Source organism: Capsicum annuum, chromosome 1 (assembly GCF_002878395.1).
Source record: "Capsicum annuum cultivar UCD-10X-F1 chromosome 1, UCD10Xv1.1, whole genome shotgun sequence".
In the NCBI taxonomy this organism is placed as follows: domain Eukaryota; kingdom Viridiplantae; phylum Streptophyta; class Magnoliopsida; order Solanales; family Solanaceae; genus Capsicum; species Capsicum annuum.
In genome coordinates this window covers 144,337,017-144,353,044 of record NC_061111.1, presented here as the reverse complement: position 1 = coordinate 144,353,044, position 16,028 = coordinate 144,337,017, and positions in this window count along the sequence as shown.

The following is a 16,028-nucleotide window of genomic DNA, read 5'->3' as shown; positions in this document are numbered from 1 at the left end:
GCGGTTACTGCAATTTCTAATGGGCTTGAATGATTCTAACTCTCAATCGAGCAACCAAATTCTGAACATGGTCCCTATACTCTCTATTAACAAGGCTTATTCCATGATTATCTCTGAAGGAAGTGTGAGAATCATGTCTTCTTCTTTAGGTACTGAGTTTCCTGAAGGCACTGCTTTACCGAGTAACAGCAGGGGAAAATGAGGGGGGTTGAACCCTCCCTACACCTGACCCGAAGCTTCTAGTTTTGTCACTCAGCATAGTGGTTCTATAAGAGGCCCTGGTGGTTTCAACTTAGGTGTCAGTAACTCTCTTAGTTCAAGTTCTCTCAATAATTCTCACACTTCAAGTTATGGATCATATCAGATATTTAAGAAGACCAATCTCTTTTGCGATTATTGTCACTTTAAAGGACATACTAAGGACAATTACTACAAGTTAATAGGTTACCCTAGTGACTCCAAACAGAAAAAAGATTTCTTCCACATGGTTTTTCTGGTACAATAACTTATTTTTCACATGATAGTGCTAGTATTGCAGGAGAAAGACAAGCAGGTTTTGATCATATGAATCAAAATTCATATGGATCCAGTCTTGGTATTCCTCAGTTCACCCAGGAACAATACTATCAGTTGTTGAACCTACTTGGGAAGGGAGATACCACTTAAGAAAAGAAAGATGCTACTATCGACTCAGTCATGACAACAGGTATGTCCTCATGTGTTGTAGCTTGTGGGGCTTCTGACACTAGTCATAAGTGGATAGTTGATTCTGGAGCATCAAGCCATATGGCCAATACTCTCAAGTTGTTGATAGACCTTAGAAGTTATGAAAGTATTAAAAGAAGCAAGGTGTACTTACCTACTGGTGAGGTTGTTTATGTGCAATATCTAGGTTCAGCTCATATTTTTGGAGGTCACAAAATTTCTAATGTCATGCATCTTCCTGACTTTACATACAATCTTTTATCAATTTCTAAGTTAACAAATGAACTCAATTGGGTTGTATTATTCTATCCTGACTTCTGTCTCTTTCAGGACATGTTAAGTGGTCAGGTGAAGAGGATTGGTAGAGAATTTGATGGTTTATATGTGATCAATTCAAGAGACAAGCATGAAGTTCAAACTGTAGCTAACAGTATTAGAGGAACTGTTACTGCTTATACTGGCTCTACTTCAGCTAGTAAGTATAAAGAGTTTGATGGTGTTTTGTGGCATAGAAGGCTAGGTCTTGTACCAATTAGTACTTTGTAGAGAATAAATGGTTTGCAACCTGTTACTTGTGCTAGTAGGATCAAAGATTATACTGCGTGTCCTTTGGTTAAGCAAACTAGATTGTCTTTTCCCTTAAGCAGTACCACTGTTGGTTCCTTTTTTCACACTATACATGCAGATGTTTGGGGTCCATATAGAGTTTCTACACATGATGGTAAGAGGTACTTCCTTACTCTAGTTGATGATCACTTAAGATACACCTGGCTCTTCTTGTTACCCACAAAGTCTGATATAATTGCTGCAATGAAATCTTTATTTGCTATGATCCACAATGTGTACTCTTGCTCAGTAAAATGTTTAAGGTATGATAATGGCTGTGAATTTTATAATTCTCAAATGCATGACTTACTTCAGTCTTCAGGAATTATACATCAAAGCTTCTATGTATATACTCCTTAGCAAAATGGCATTGTTGAAAGAAGGCGTAGATATATTCTAGAAGTTGCCAGATCTCTTAGATTTCAAGTGAAAGTTCTTTTGAAATTTTGGGGAGAATGTGTTAGTACTGCAGTGTATATCATTAATAGTTTACCATCATCAGTGCTTCAAGGACTGTCTCCTTTTGAAAATGTTTTTTGTTATGCCCTTGATCTCTCTCACATGAAAGTTTTTTGTTATCTTGAATATGTCACTTGTGTGAAAAAATCTGATAAGTTTCCTCTAAGAGCAGTGCCTACAGTTTTTCTTGGTTACTCCCAGACTCAGAAAGGTTACAAGATATTTAGCATTTTCTCTAAAGAGTTTCGTATCAGTAGAGATATGGTCTTTAAAGAGGATATTTTTCCCTTTATGCAGCCTGCTTCTCCCAGTGCTACCACTCTTTTTCCAATGGTGGATTTGTTTCCAACCACACAAGAATACTATATTACTTCTCCAATTTCTTCTTTCTCAAATGTTGTTCCCAGAGAAAGTTTAGAGCCTGAAACACAATATCTATCTCACTCTTTTTTACTTTCTGATAGTGTAGAACCTGAAATGGCACAAACCTTACCTTCATCAACTGCAGTTCCCTCTTCACTTTCTCTTAGAAAATCCTCAAGATCCTCAAAGCCTTCACTATGGATGCAGGATTACATAACTAAAGGCAAGGGCAATTCCACTTGCAACTATCCCATCTCTAACTCTGTTAGCGATGCTAATATATCGCCTGCCTTCAGTATTGTTCTAGCATCTTATTCCCATATTGTGGAACCTCAGTCTTTATCTAAGGCTATTAAAGATGCTAAGTGGATAGAGGCCATGCAACAGGAGATATCTGTCTTAGAAGAAAACCAAATATGGAGCATTATTGATCTACCTGCTGGCAAAGTTTGAATTGGCTGTAAATGGGTATTTAAAGTCAAGTATACTGCTTCAGGGGATGTAGAAGGATACAAAGTTAGGCTGGTTTCTAAGGTGTATAGTCTGAAGGAGGGGTTGGACTATACAGGACTCTTTTCACCTCTAGTTAAAATGATCACATGTAATACCCCAAAAATCCAAATCGCTATTAGAACCTTGCTTTAAGATCATGAGAAAAAAATTCAGTATTTTGGTAGTATTATAAAAGAATTTGATGTATATTAAGTCCTCAAGTAACTCCTAGCTATTAGACGAATCAAAATATCCCTTACCGATTGAGTTCTTGAGAAGTATGTTGCCATAGTCAACTTCAAACGAGTATATCTTTAGTTTTACTAAAAATATTTGATCTCATGCCCTACCAACGGGTATATAATTAAATTATCTTTTCAACGATACCAATTTCGCCTTAATCTGATACTCGGGTGAAAAGTTATGGCTCTTTTTGTAAAAGGTAGTAGTTCACCGCGATAGTGCCGTGTCTCGGTGAAGGCCAAATTGGCAATTGTCCTTTTCCAGTAACCCACCATGATAGGCCTGTGTCGCACCAAAAATTACAGTGGAGCGAGTAACGTGTTGCATTAGAGTGCATTTTCGCACTCGTTCTTTTCCAGTGAGGCAACGCAATTTCACCGCATCGCGGTAATGGGCAAAATGGGACTCGTCCCTTATCCAGTATCCCACCAAGATATGCACTGCTTCGCTCCAAAGGGTAAAATTGCACTCGTCTTTTTTCCAATATGGCACCGCGATAAGCACCGCGTCGCACCGGGAGTCAAAATCGGGCTTTCAATTTTTGAAGTTAATTTTTAAAGGGTAATTTAGTCTTTTAACAAGCTTCCAAACCATTAAAAACACAAAATTAAATCCATTCTAAGCATAATATAACCTCTTTTCACAAAATTACTCTCAAAGAAACCCTAGAGCTTCAAATCTTAATCCTCAAGAAATCAAAATTCCATCATTTTTTTCCAAGATAACCCAAAATACAAGGTTTTCAATTCAAGAACTCCAAGAAACTATCTTCAAGAGCACAAATAGAAACTCAAAGCCTAACTTCTTCAACTAGTTCATCAATTAAGATATGTGGGGTTTTTGAACAAGGATAATTCTTTCATCCTTGTCTCCAAAACTTACTTTTAATTATGTTTTTACATGAATTTCATTTAGGGTTCATACCCAATTATTATTATTGAAGATTATGCTATTACAAGAAATTTGAATGATGAATTGTATTTTTATTTTTACATATCCATACGTTTGGCTGTTTTACATATATTGAGAATTGAATTTCATTATTTTGATTAGAATTGTGCAAAACCCCCATGATTTTGGCTATTGACTATGATTCATGATGATTTGCCTTGAGTTTGAAATCTGAGTTATTGAGCCCTAGCTTTGATATTGATAATCCAAGAAATTATGCTTTTAAGCATCCTATTATATATTTATGATCAATTTCCGAATAAAGATTTGATCTTTTGATCTTTAGCTAAAGATATGGAATCCACTTATAGCTGAAATTTTGGTTTTAAACAAATAGATGCACAATTAGCTTTCAGTATGAATCATTATGTCATTTAAAGTGGATTTCACACAGAATGAGCATACAGATTAAAAGGAGTATTATTTAGCACCGAGCGGGAGTGTGGGTTTAGCGCATCCTACCTTTCTAGAACTACAAGCCAACGTAGGTACATTTAGATCCATTTCTATATAGATGATAATTACAGATGTGATCACTTAGCTTAGGTTATACTCCCTGGCAAGGGTATGACACCTCTCCCCAACGTGAGATTTTCCTCTTAGAGAAACTAGACGTTGGACACTATGATAGCTCACATAGTATATGTCGGTTAGAAGAACCTTCCTACAGCTTGAAAACCTTACAGATAAGCTTTTAAAAGAAACTTCCTGTAGCCTAAGTCCTAAAACAGAATAACAGTTCAACATTTAGAATTAAATGTGATGGCTCACCAGATTTACACAGTATTCTTTGTTGTTTATGATTAATGATTTTTTGCTTTCAGTTATTCAAGTCAATGTGAGTCATTACATTTAGCATTCATTCTTTATGAATTTTGATAAACATTGATATATTATTTTACTTATGCATTCACCCCCACATGCTCAGTACATCCTCAAAGTACTGATCTACATATATGTCTATGCGCTACATTATTTAATAATGTAGGTTCAAGTGCTCAGTCTCAGCAGGGTCAGTGATTTCGGGCATCTCTATCTACATCCCGACAGTTGGTGAGTCCTCATGGTTCGAGGATCCATTTATTCAGATTTTCAGTTTTCGTAGTATTTGATTAGTTGTTTTCAGTACAATTCGAGTCAGTTGGGGGTTTGTCCCAATGACTCTCTAGTTCTTAGTAGTAGATGATTTTTGACTGCTAATTATAATTCAGACTTCTAGTTTAGTTATTCAGATATTATATTCAGTTGATTCAGCTCGGTTCAGATAACTCAGAATTTTAGTATATTTACTTGCTTAAGTTACTTTGATATTAGTTGCAGACTAAGTAGAAGGCTTACGGGGTTAGCTTGAGACTACTCATAGTTTTGAGTATCGTGTGCCATCTCAAAACCCATTTTCAGAGCGTTACAAACTTGGTATCAGAGCCTAAGGTTTAGAGAGTCCTAGGGAGTCAAACAAGCTACATTACGTAGAGTCTTGATCATGGGTGTGAAGTGCGTCAGATTTATGATCAAGAGGCTATGAACGTTTTAAGAAATCATCTTTTTTCTTTCATAATCCATCGTACTTATAACTATCTCTATCTGATTTTAACTTGTGCTCTTTTGTGATAGAATATATCTCCTCGCAGAGCTAATGCCTGCAGAAATAATAACCAGCCACCCCAGACTACTAATTCTCTGAATGAGAATGTGTCTCATGCTGAATTTCGGGCTGCCTTTCAGGCACTGGCCCAAGCTGTGACTGCCAATGTTCAGGGCAACCAACAGGTTACAGGCCCGCGTCAGCAAGAGGATGATTTAGCTACAGCCAGACTTCATGACTTTATGATGATGAATCTGCCAAAATTCTTTGGTCAAAGGTAGGTGGGGACCCCTAGTTGTATCATGATGAGGTGAAAAATATCACCCAAGTCATGCATGTTACTAAAGATGAGTGTAGAATTAGTTTCTTATAGGTTGAAGGATGTTGCTTATGATTGGGTTGTTATGTGGAAGAAGCGTAGGGGTGAGAATGCAGCTATCATGAGTTCGTACGTATTTCAGGATGCATTTCCACATAGATTCATTCCACGTGAATTACGAAAAGCAAAGATTGAGGAGTTCATGAACCTGAGGCAGGGCTTAATGACAGTGAAGGAGTACTGCCTTAAGTTCAACCAATTGTCCAAGTATGCTCCTGAGTTGATAGCTGACACTAGATCTAGTATGAGTAGGTTTGTTACTGAAGTGTCTGGATTGGTAGTCAAGGAGTGTAGGACTGCCATGCTTATTAGAGATATGGATTTTGCTAGACTGATGACTCATGCCCAACAGATTAAGGCAAAAAAGTTAAAGGAAAGAGATAGAGGAAATAAGAAGGCTAGAACTGGGCAGTTTAAGTATGGTCAATCAAGATTTACAGGGGAAAATCATTCACAGTTTTAGAGTCGCCCGTCTTTGCTGTGCCATCTTCAGCCAGTGCTCCCCCAACCAAAACCAAGCAGGAGCAGATGGGTAGGATTTCTATGTCCAGGTCTCAAAATAGTGTGGGTGGAAGGCCTAGTTATCTTGCGTGTGTTAGATATGGTAAGAATACCTTGATGAGTGCTTGTTGGATCAGAAAGATTGTTTTGGATGTGGTAAGTAGGGCTACGGTATCAAAGAGTACTCATACGCTAAGCAAAGAAGCAGAGATGTTCGACCCCAGACTTAGGCTACTAGTGCACCAGCTCCTTTAGGTTGCCCAGCCCCTCCTCAGGGCGCATCATTCGGTATCGATGGCGGTCAGTGCAAGAATCAGTTCTACGCTTTACCATCTCGCCAGGAGCAGGAGAGTTCATCGAATGTTGTTACTGGTATACTCCGTGTCTTTTATTTTGATGTTTATGTGTTGTTAGACCCTGGGTTAAATTTCTCTTATGTGACTCCGTAGTTGCGGTAAATTTTGGAATAGATCTTGAAAAGCTTTCTAAGCACTTCTCAGTTTTTACTCTAGTAGGTGAGTCAGTTGTTGCCAAACAGATCTATAGAAAGTGTCCTATCATTGTCCTTCATAAGATCATATTAGCAGATTTGATAGAATTAGACATAGTTAACTTTGATCTTATTCTTGGTATGGATTGGCTCCATTCCGGTTATGCGTCTATAGATTGTCACACCCGAGTGGTGAAGTTTCAGTTTCTTGATGAGCTAGTCTTTGAATGGGAAGGTAATTCAGTGTCTCCCAAGAGTCATTTCATATCCTATCTTAAAGCTAGAAAGTTGATATAAAAAAGATGTATCTATCATTTAGTTCGAGTCAAAGACGCTAAGTATGAGGCTCCAACCGTTCAGTCAGTCCGGGTAGTAAATGAGTTTCCAAAAGTTTTTCTTGAAGAGTTGCCAGGGGTACCCCCCCTCCCCCCCGAAAGGGAAATAGAATTTGGAATTCATCTTCTTCCTGATGCTCAGTCCATCTACATTCCTCTATATCGTATGGCTCCTACCGAACTCAAAGAGTTGAAAGAGCAACTCAAGGACCTCTTATATAAGGGTTTAATAAAGCCCAGTGTTTCTTCATGGGCTGCTTCCATCCTATTCGTGTATAAGAAAGATGATTCTCTATGAATGTGCATTAACTATCATCGGTTGAATAAAGTCACAGTTAAAAATAAATATCCTCTCCCCAAAATTGATGACTTATTTAATCAACTCCAAGGTGCAAGTTATTTCTCCAAGATAGACCTTAGATCCGGCTATCATCAGCTTAGAGTAAGGGAATGTGATATCCCGAAGACAGACTTCAGAACCCGTTACAGTCATTTTGAATTTCTAGTCATGTCTTTCGAGCTAACAAATGCCCCAATAGCCTTTATGGACTTAATGAACCGAGTATTCAAACAGTACCTAGACATGTTTGTCATAGTCCTTATTGATGATATCCTTTTCTACTCCCGTAGTGAGGATGACCATGCAAACCATTTTAGAATCGTGTTGCAAACTCTTAGAGATCACCAGTTGTTTGCCAAATTCAACAAGTATGAATTTTGGCTAAGGTCAGTAGCTTTCCTCGGTCATATTATTTTCGGTGATGGCATTAGAGTTGATCCCCAAAAGACCGAAGCACTGAGAAACAGGCCTAGACCCATCTCTCTATCAGACATTAGAAGTTTCTTGGGTTTAGCTGGCTATTATAGACTGTTCGTTGAGGGATTTTCATCCATTCAAAACCCCAATATTCCCCTATAAATAAAGGTTGAAGGAAGAGGGGAAATGGAGGATTGTGGGGGGTAATGGAGGATTCGGGAGGCGCGTGCTTCTAATTCTACGCAACCAAAATTCTCGAAGAAACACCGGTTTGAAGTCGTCCATTCGTCGTTCTGTTCACTGCCCGAAAAGAGGTAAACTCATCCTAGTATCTCTTCTTCTCCTTCTTGGCAGTAATATCGATCTTCATAAGTAGTGTAGTAATTGTGGTGTTGGTTCACTGGTATTGTTGATATTGTTTATGGCGTTGGTTCGCTAGTATTGTCGATATTGTTTGTCGTTGATGGGATTATATCCACGAGTTGCCTGTTGTGTTGTATCATGTTCTATGCTTGTTTCATGATTAATTCTGGGTGATTTAGTTAGTTTGGTCGAATGTAATTTTGGGATGCTGCTAAAATTGGTTCTTACGTATCTTGATTCCTTATTTGTTCATGTCCTGCAGCTAAGTTTTGGTCTCTATTTCGATACAAAATCTGCTCCTTTGCCTAAAGCTTTATAAAATAAGTCCATTTCAATGAGCTCTTTTGTTGCTATTTAGTCTCGCGTCAATTAGTTCATCTTGCATCTATCTTTAGGCGTATGATGTTTAAGTTTGAAACTTAAAATTTCAGTAAGATTCACTATTGTTTTTGACCTAATCAAATTGAATTGTTTATTTTTCAGTGTTTGCTTTTAATCAATTTAGGTTTACATTGGTATTCATCTTTAGTTTGATGAATTGCATTATTGGCTATTGGCCTACTAGTATTATCTGTGTCCATTTTCTAATGAAATTAGCTAATGAGTCGCGGTAGTTTAACTGATCGAAATGAATATTTATGTGATCTAAAGTTAAAATAAAATATATATCCTTAACACCTTTTCATCAAAATATTTCCTTTAACATGTGGTTATTATGGTCATTATGATTTGTGGTAATTATAGTAGTTATGGTTTGTGATCTATACCTTTAAGTGTGTGATTATGATAATTTGTTTAAGTTGACGTTTATTGTTGTTAGACACTATTTAGAACTCTGTGTTTTTTGGGATGCGTATTAATCCTTATCTTTTCTTTATTTTGCATGAACCCATGTTGAAAGAGTCCAATGGGACTCCCCATATCCTTGCATTCAAACGCTGTCGATTCCAAGCATCCTATGAGTCCGAAATGGTTTAACATTTGAAGAAACAAGGGTGTATACGCATGTATACAGAAGATATACACATATATTTGGCAAGAATGAATAAGAGAAGCTTATTATTTCGTGAGGGGACTAAAAACTTGTGTATATGACTGAGATACAGTCGCACATACACCAAGTACACAAGAAAAACGCAGATATTGAAGCTGTAAATATACAGCTGGTATACACTTTGGAAAATGGACCCAAGTCATAAGAATGAGGTCCAAAAGCTGGACAGATTGCTAATGGGCCAATAAAGGCCCAAATCTTGAACTTTTGTTCCCTTTTTCCTTGTATGTTATTGTTGTTTATATGTACTAACTCTAATTTTGTTTACTTAAACTAAGTAATTCCCTAAATTGTCCTCATTCTATTTTATCTTGATTTTGTTACTTAATCTATAATTTTCTCACATAATTTTACATTATCTAAAACGAATTAAATTGATTCCCTCAATTTTCTCTTTAAAACAAGTCATTATAGATCAAGTATTTGGTTCCAAAATGACATTCATTATATTCATATAACTAAATAGTCTATTTGAATTAAAATAACTTCCTTTAAACTCAAGAAACTAAATCTTCTTATAAATTTCAACTTTTCATAATTAATAGAGGTTTTTAATTCAACACTCTCTTAACATTTTTTCCAAGGTATTATCTATAATATAATCAACCTTTTCTATAACGATTAATAATAAGAAAATAATTTCATAATTTTCTTCCTTTAAAAAATTAAAATCCATTTCCCTTTTAAGTCTGAAAAACTACAACGTAGTTTAATTCAAATGGAATTTTTCTCTTTTGAATAAATAAATGTCTTTTTTCAATATTCAAATGAATGTTTTTGATATATTTTTTTATAAAATCAAGTCTTTGCAAAATTAGCCACTTCATTTAGTCAAGTTAGTTCTTTTTGGTATACCATTTTTAAATGGATGCTCCTAAGTGCCTTAAAAATCTTCTTAGGATGTTAAATGAACCCTTACCCAAAATCTCTAGTTTTAAAGGTTTATTTCTATTTTTGAACCTTTGAAACTCTTTTAAGTTTTTTTTTTTCTTAATTTTTTTTTTTATAAAAATCAAGTGGCGACTCTGTAAATTTTCTTAAAATTATTTTGAAATTTTCTCAATTTTTCTTGAAATAGTTTTAAGATCAAAACCATTTTCTCTTCAAAATGAGATCCGAAAAGGGATAAAACACCTATAAGTTGGCAGGTGTTTCAGGATGCGTTTCTAGACAGGTTCTTTCCGCATGAGTTGCGGGAAGCAAAGATTGAAGAGTTCATGAACCTAAGGCAGGGCTCAATGATAGTGAATGAGTACTGCCTTAAGTTTAACCAGTTGTCCAAGTATGCTTCTGAGTTGATAGCTAACACTAGATCTAGTATGAGTAAGTTCGTTACCGGAGTGTCTGGATTTGTAGTCAAGGATTGTAGGACTGCCATGCTTATTGGAGATATGGATTTTTCTAGATTGATGACTCAAGCCCAACAGATTGAGGCGTAAAAGTTAAAGGGGAGAGATAGAGGAAATAAGAAGGCTAGAACGGGACAGTTTGAGTATGGCCAATCAAAATTTATAGGGGGAAATCGTTCGCAGTTTCAGAGTCGACAGCCTTTGCCCGCGCCATCTTCAGCTAGTGCTCCCACAACCAAAACCAAGTAGGAGCAGTAGGATAGGACTTCTATGTCCAGGTGTCAAAATAGTGAGGGTGGAAGGCCTAGTTATCCTATGTGTGCTAGATGTGGTAAGAATCACCTTGGTGAGTGCTTTTTAGGTCAAAAAGGTTGCTTTGGATGTGGTAAGTTAGGCCACGGTATCAAAGAGTGCCCGTATGCTAAGCAAGGAAGTAGGGATATTCGATCCTAGATTTAGGCTACTAGTGCACCAGTTCCTCTAAGTCACCCAATCCCTCCTCAAGGCACATCATCCAGTATCGGTGGCGGTGAGCAGCAGAATCAGTTCTATGCTTTACCATCCCACCAGAAGCAAGACGGTTCACCGGATGTTGTTAGTGGTATGCTTCGTGTCTTTTATTTTGATGTTTATGTGTTGTTAGACCCTGGGTCAAATTTCTCTTATGTGACTCCATTAGTTGTGGTAAATTATGGAATAGATCCTAAAAAGCTTTCTAAGCCCTTCTCCGTTTCTACTCTAGTAGGTGAGTTAGTTATTACAAAACAAATTTATAGAAAGTGTCCTATCATTGTCCTTTATAAGATCATATTAGCAGATTTGATAGAATTAGACATGGTTGACTTTGACCTTATTCTTAGTATGGATTGGCTCCATTCCTATTATGCATCTATAGATTGTCGCACCCGAGTTGTGAAGTATCAGTTTCCTAATGAGTCGGTCTTTGAATGGGAAGGTAATTCAGTGTCTCCAAGAGTCATTTCATATCCTATCTTAAATATAGAAAGTTGATTTCAAAAGGGTGTATCTATCATTTAGTTTGAGTCAAAGACGCTAAGTTTGAGGCTCCAACCGTTCAGTCAGTCCAGTATTAAATGAGTTTCCAAAAGTTTTTCCTGAAGAGTTGCCAGGGGTACCTCCCGAAAGGGAAATAGAATTTAGAATTGATCTTCTTCCTGATACTCAGCCCATCTACATTCCTCCATATCGTATGGCTCTCGAGAGCTCAAAGAGTTGAAAGAGCAACTCAAGGACCTCTTAGACAAGGGTTTCATAAAACCCAGTGTTTCTTCATGAGGCGCTTCCGTCCTATTCGTGCGTAAAAAAAATGGTTCTCTGTGAATGTGCATTGACTATCTTTAGCTGAATAAAGTCACAGTTAAAACTAGATATCCTCTCCCTAGAATTGATGACTTATTTGATCAACTCCAAGGTGCAAGTTATTTCTCCAAGATAGACCTTAGATCAGGCCATCATCAGCTTAAAGTAAGGGAATGTGATATCCCCAAGACAGCCTTCAAAACCCGTTACGGTCATTTTAAATTTCTAGGCATGTTTTTTTGACTTAAAAATGCCCCAGTAGTCTTTATGGATTTGATGAACCGAATATTCAAACCGTACCTAGACATATTCATCATAGTCTTTATCGATGATATCCTTGTCTATTCTCATAGTGAGAATGACCATGCAGACCATCTTAGAATTGTGTTGCAAACTCTTAGAGATCACCAGTTGTTCGCCAAATTTAACAAGTGTGAATTTTGTTTAAGGTCAGTAGCTTTCCTTGGTCATATTATTTCCGGTGATGGCATTAGAGTTGATCCCCAAAATACCAAAGCAGTGAGAAACTGGCCTAGACTCATCTCTCTATCAGACATCAGAAGTTTCTTGGGTTCAGCTGACTATTATAGATGGTTCGTTGAGGGGTTTTCATCCATTGCATCTCCCATGACCATACTAACTCAGAAGAAAGTTAAGTTTCAGTGGCCAGATTCTTGTGAGAAGAGTTTTAAGGGATTGAAGACTCGACTCACTTCATCCCCAGTCTTCGTATTATCTGATGGTACAGATGGATTTATTGTCTATTGTGATGCCTCTAGAGTTAGTTTGGATTGTGTTTTGATGCAGAGAGGTAAGGTCATAGCCTATACCTCTAGACAACTTAAGCCTCATGAAAATAACTACCCTACTCATGATATTGAATTAGCTATTGTTGTGTTTGCTTTGAAAATCTGGAGGCACTATCTTTATGGGGTGTATGTTGATGTACTTACGGACCATAAAAGTCTGCAGTATGTGTTTATACAGAGAGAGTTAAATCTTCATCAGAGAAGATGGTTAGAATTGTTGAAAGATTATGACATAAGTGTTCTGTATCATTCGAGTAAGGACAACGTTGTGGCAGACGCCCTTAGTAGACTGTCTATGAGTAGTGTTGCTCATGTAGAGAATGATAAAAAGGACCTAGTCTGAGAAGCTCATCAATTATCTAGATTGGGTGTTCGTTTAATTGAATTGGCTGAGGGTAATGTTTGGGTCTAGAGTAGTGTAGAATCTTCTTTAGTTTTTGAAGTAAAGGAGAAACAAGATAAGGAGAAACAAGATAAGGATTTTATTCTAGTTAAGTTGAAGGATTCAGTTAAAGATCAGAAGGTAGAGGTTTTCTTCCAATGGGGAGATGGTGTGTTGAGATACCAAAGTAGATTGTGTGTGCCGTTCGTGGATGGTTTGAGACAGCGGATTATGGTTGAAGCGCCTGGCGCGCGTTACTCCATTCATCCTGGTGCTACTAAGATGTATCGAGATTTGTGGGAAGTCTATTGGTGGGGTGGTATCGAGAAAGGCATTGCAAAGTTTATAGCTAAATATTCTATTTGTCAATAGGTTAAGGTGGAACACCAAAGGCCTTGTGGTAATTTGCTAGAGTTTAGTATTATTGCTTGGAAGTGGGAAGAGGTGAACATGGATTTTGTAACAAAATTTCCCCATTCGCGATATCAGCATGGTTCGATTTGGGTTATTGTAGACAAGCTGACCAAATCAGCCCATTTCTTGCCAGTTCATACGTCCAACTCAGCTGAAGATTATGCTAAGTTGTATATTAGAGAGTTGGTTAGATTGCATGGAGTTCCTTCATCTATTATTTCAGATAGGGGTACTCAGTTTACCTCTCACTTTTGGAAAACCTTTCAGAAGGGTCTTGGTACCCAAGTTCATCTTAGTTCAGCTTTTCATCCGTAGACAGATGGTCAGGCAGAGAAGACCATTCAGACTCTAGAAGATATGTTGAGGGCATGTGTGCTTGACTTTGAGGGTAGTTGGGATGAGCATTTGTCGTTGATTGAGTTCGCCTACAATAATAGTTACCATGCTAATATTCAGATGGACCCGTTTGAGGCTATTTATGGGAGGAGATGTAAGTCACCTATAAGTTGGTTCGAAGTGTGTGAGTCCACCTTGATAGGGCCAGATGTGGTGTAAGAAGCTATAGAGAAAGTCCAATTGATTCGAGAGAGGTTGAAAACAGCTCAGAGTCGTAAAAAAATCTTATGCAGATGTGAAGAGAAGGGATCTTAAGTTTGAAGTTGATGACTTAGTTTATTTGAAAGTTTTACCCATGAAGGGGGTGAAGATATTTGGAAAAAGAGGGAAGCTTACTCCCCGCAAAGTTGGCCCCTACAGGATATTGAGTCGTGTTGAGAAGATGGCATACGAGCTTGAACTGCCTGCAGATTTATCATCCGTTCACCCTGTGTTCTATGTGTCCTTGTTAAGGAAGTGTGTTGGCGATCCAGCGGTTGTAGTACCCCTACAAAGCACAGATATTCACGATAGCCTCTTTTATGAAGAAATTCCAGTTGAGATCCTTGATCTCCAGATTCGTAGACTAAGGAACAAAGAAGTTCCTTTGGTCAAAGTACTTTGGCAGAATCAATCAGTTGAGGGATCCACTTGGGAAGCAGAAGCAGATATGCAGACCAAGTACCCTCATCTTTTCACCACAAATTCAGATTTAGTTCAAGGTAACAAGTTTCCTCGGATTTTCTTTTTTTCTTCCAAGTTTAAGCTTTACATAGTCATTCACTCGATAATTCTTGCATTTGCAAATCAGTTTAGTCATGCTTCAGTTGTGTATGCCAGTTTATAGTCCCAGTTCCTCGGTATCTCAGCTTAATTAGTCTCATTCGAGGACAAATGTTTCCAAGGGGGAGATATTGTAATACCCCAAAAATCCAAATCGCTATTCGAACCTTGCTTCAAGCTCGTGAGAAATAAATTTTAGTATTTTGGTAGTTTTATAAGAGGATTTGATTTATATTAAGTCCTCAAGTAACTCCTAGCTATTAGATGAATCAAAATATCCCTTACCGATTAAGTTCTTGAGAAGTATGTTGCCATAATCTACTTCAAACGAGCATATTTTCAGTTTTACTAATAATTTTTAAGCTCATGACCCACCAACAGGTACATAATTGAATTAGATTTTCAACGATACCAATTTTACCTTAATTCGATACCCGAGCGAAAATTTATGGCCCTTTTTGTAAAAGGTAGTAGTTCACTGCGATAGTGCCGCGTCGCGGTGAAGGCCAAATCGACAATTGTCTATTTCCAGTAACCCACTGTGATAGTCCTGTGTACCGCGATTGTCCAAGAATCGCGGTGGAGTAGGTAACGCATCGCGTTGGAGTGCATTTTCGCACTCGTCCTTTTCCAGTGAGACGACGCAATTTCATCGCGTCGCAGTGATGGGCGAAATGGGACTCGTCTCTTATCCAATAGCCCACCGCGATATGCATCGCGTCACGCCAAAGGGTAAAATCACGCTCGTCCCTTTTCCAGTGTAGCACCGCGTCGCGCCAGGTGTCAAAATTGGGCTTCTAGTTTTTGAAGTTAATTTTTAAAGGGCAATTTAGTCTTTTCCCAAGCTCCCAAGCCGTGAAAAACACAGAATTAAACCCATTCTAAGCATAATATACCCTCTTTTCACAAAATTACTCTCAAAGAAACCCTAGAGTTTCAAATCTTAATCCTCAAGAAATTCAAATTCCACCATTCTTTTTCCAAGATAACCCAAAATATAAGGTTTTCAATTCAAGAACTCCAAGAAACTATCTTCAAGAGCACAAATAGGAACTCAAAGTCAAGCTTTTCCAACTAGTTCATCAATTAAGGTATGTGGGGTTTTTTAACAAGGACAATTTTTCATCCTTGTGTCCAAAACTTGCTTTTAATTATGTTTTTACATGAATTTACATGAATATACATGAATTTAAATTTAGGGCTCATGCCCAATTATTATTATTGAAGATTATGCCATTATAAGATATTTGAATGATGAATTGTATCTTTATTTTTACATATCCATACGTTTGGCTGTTTTACATATATTGAGA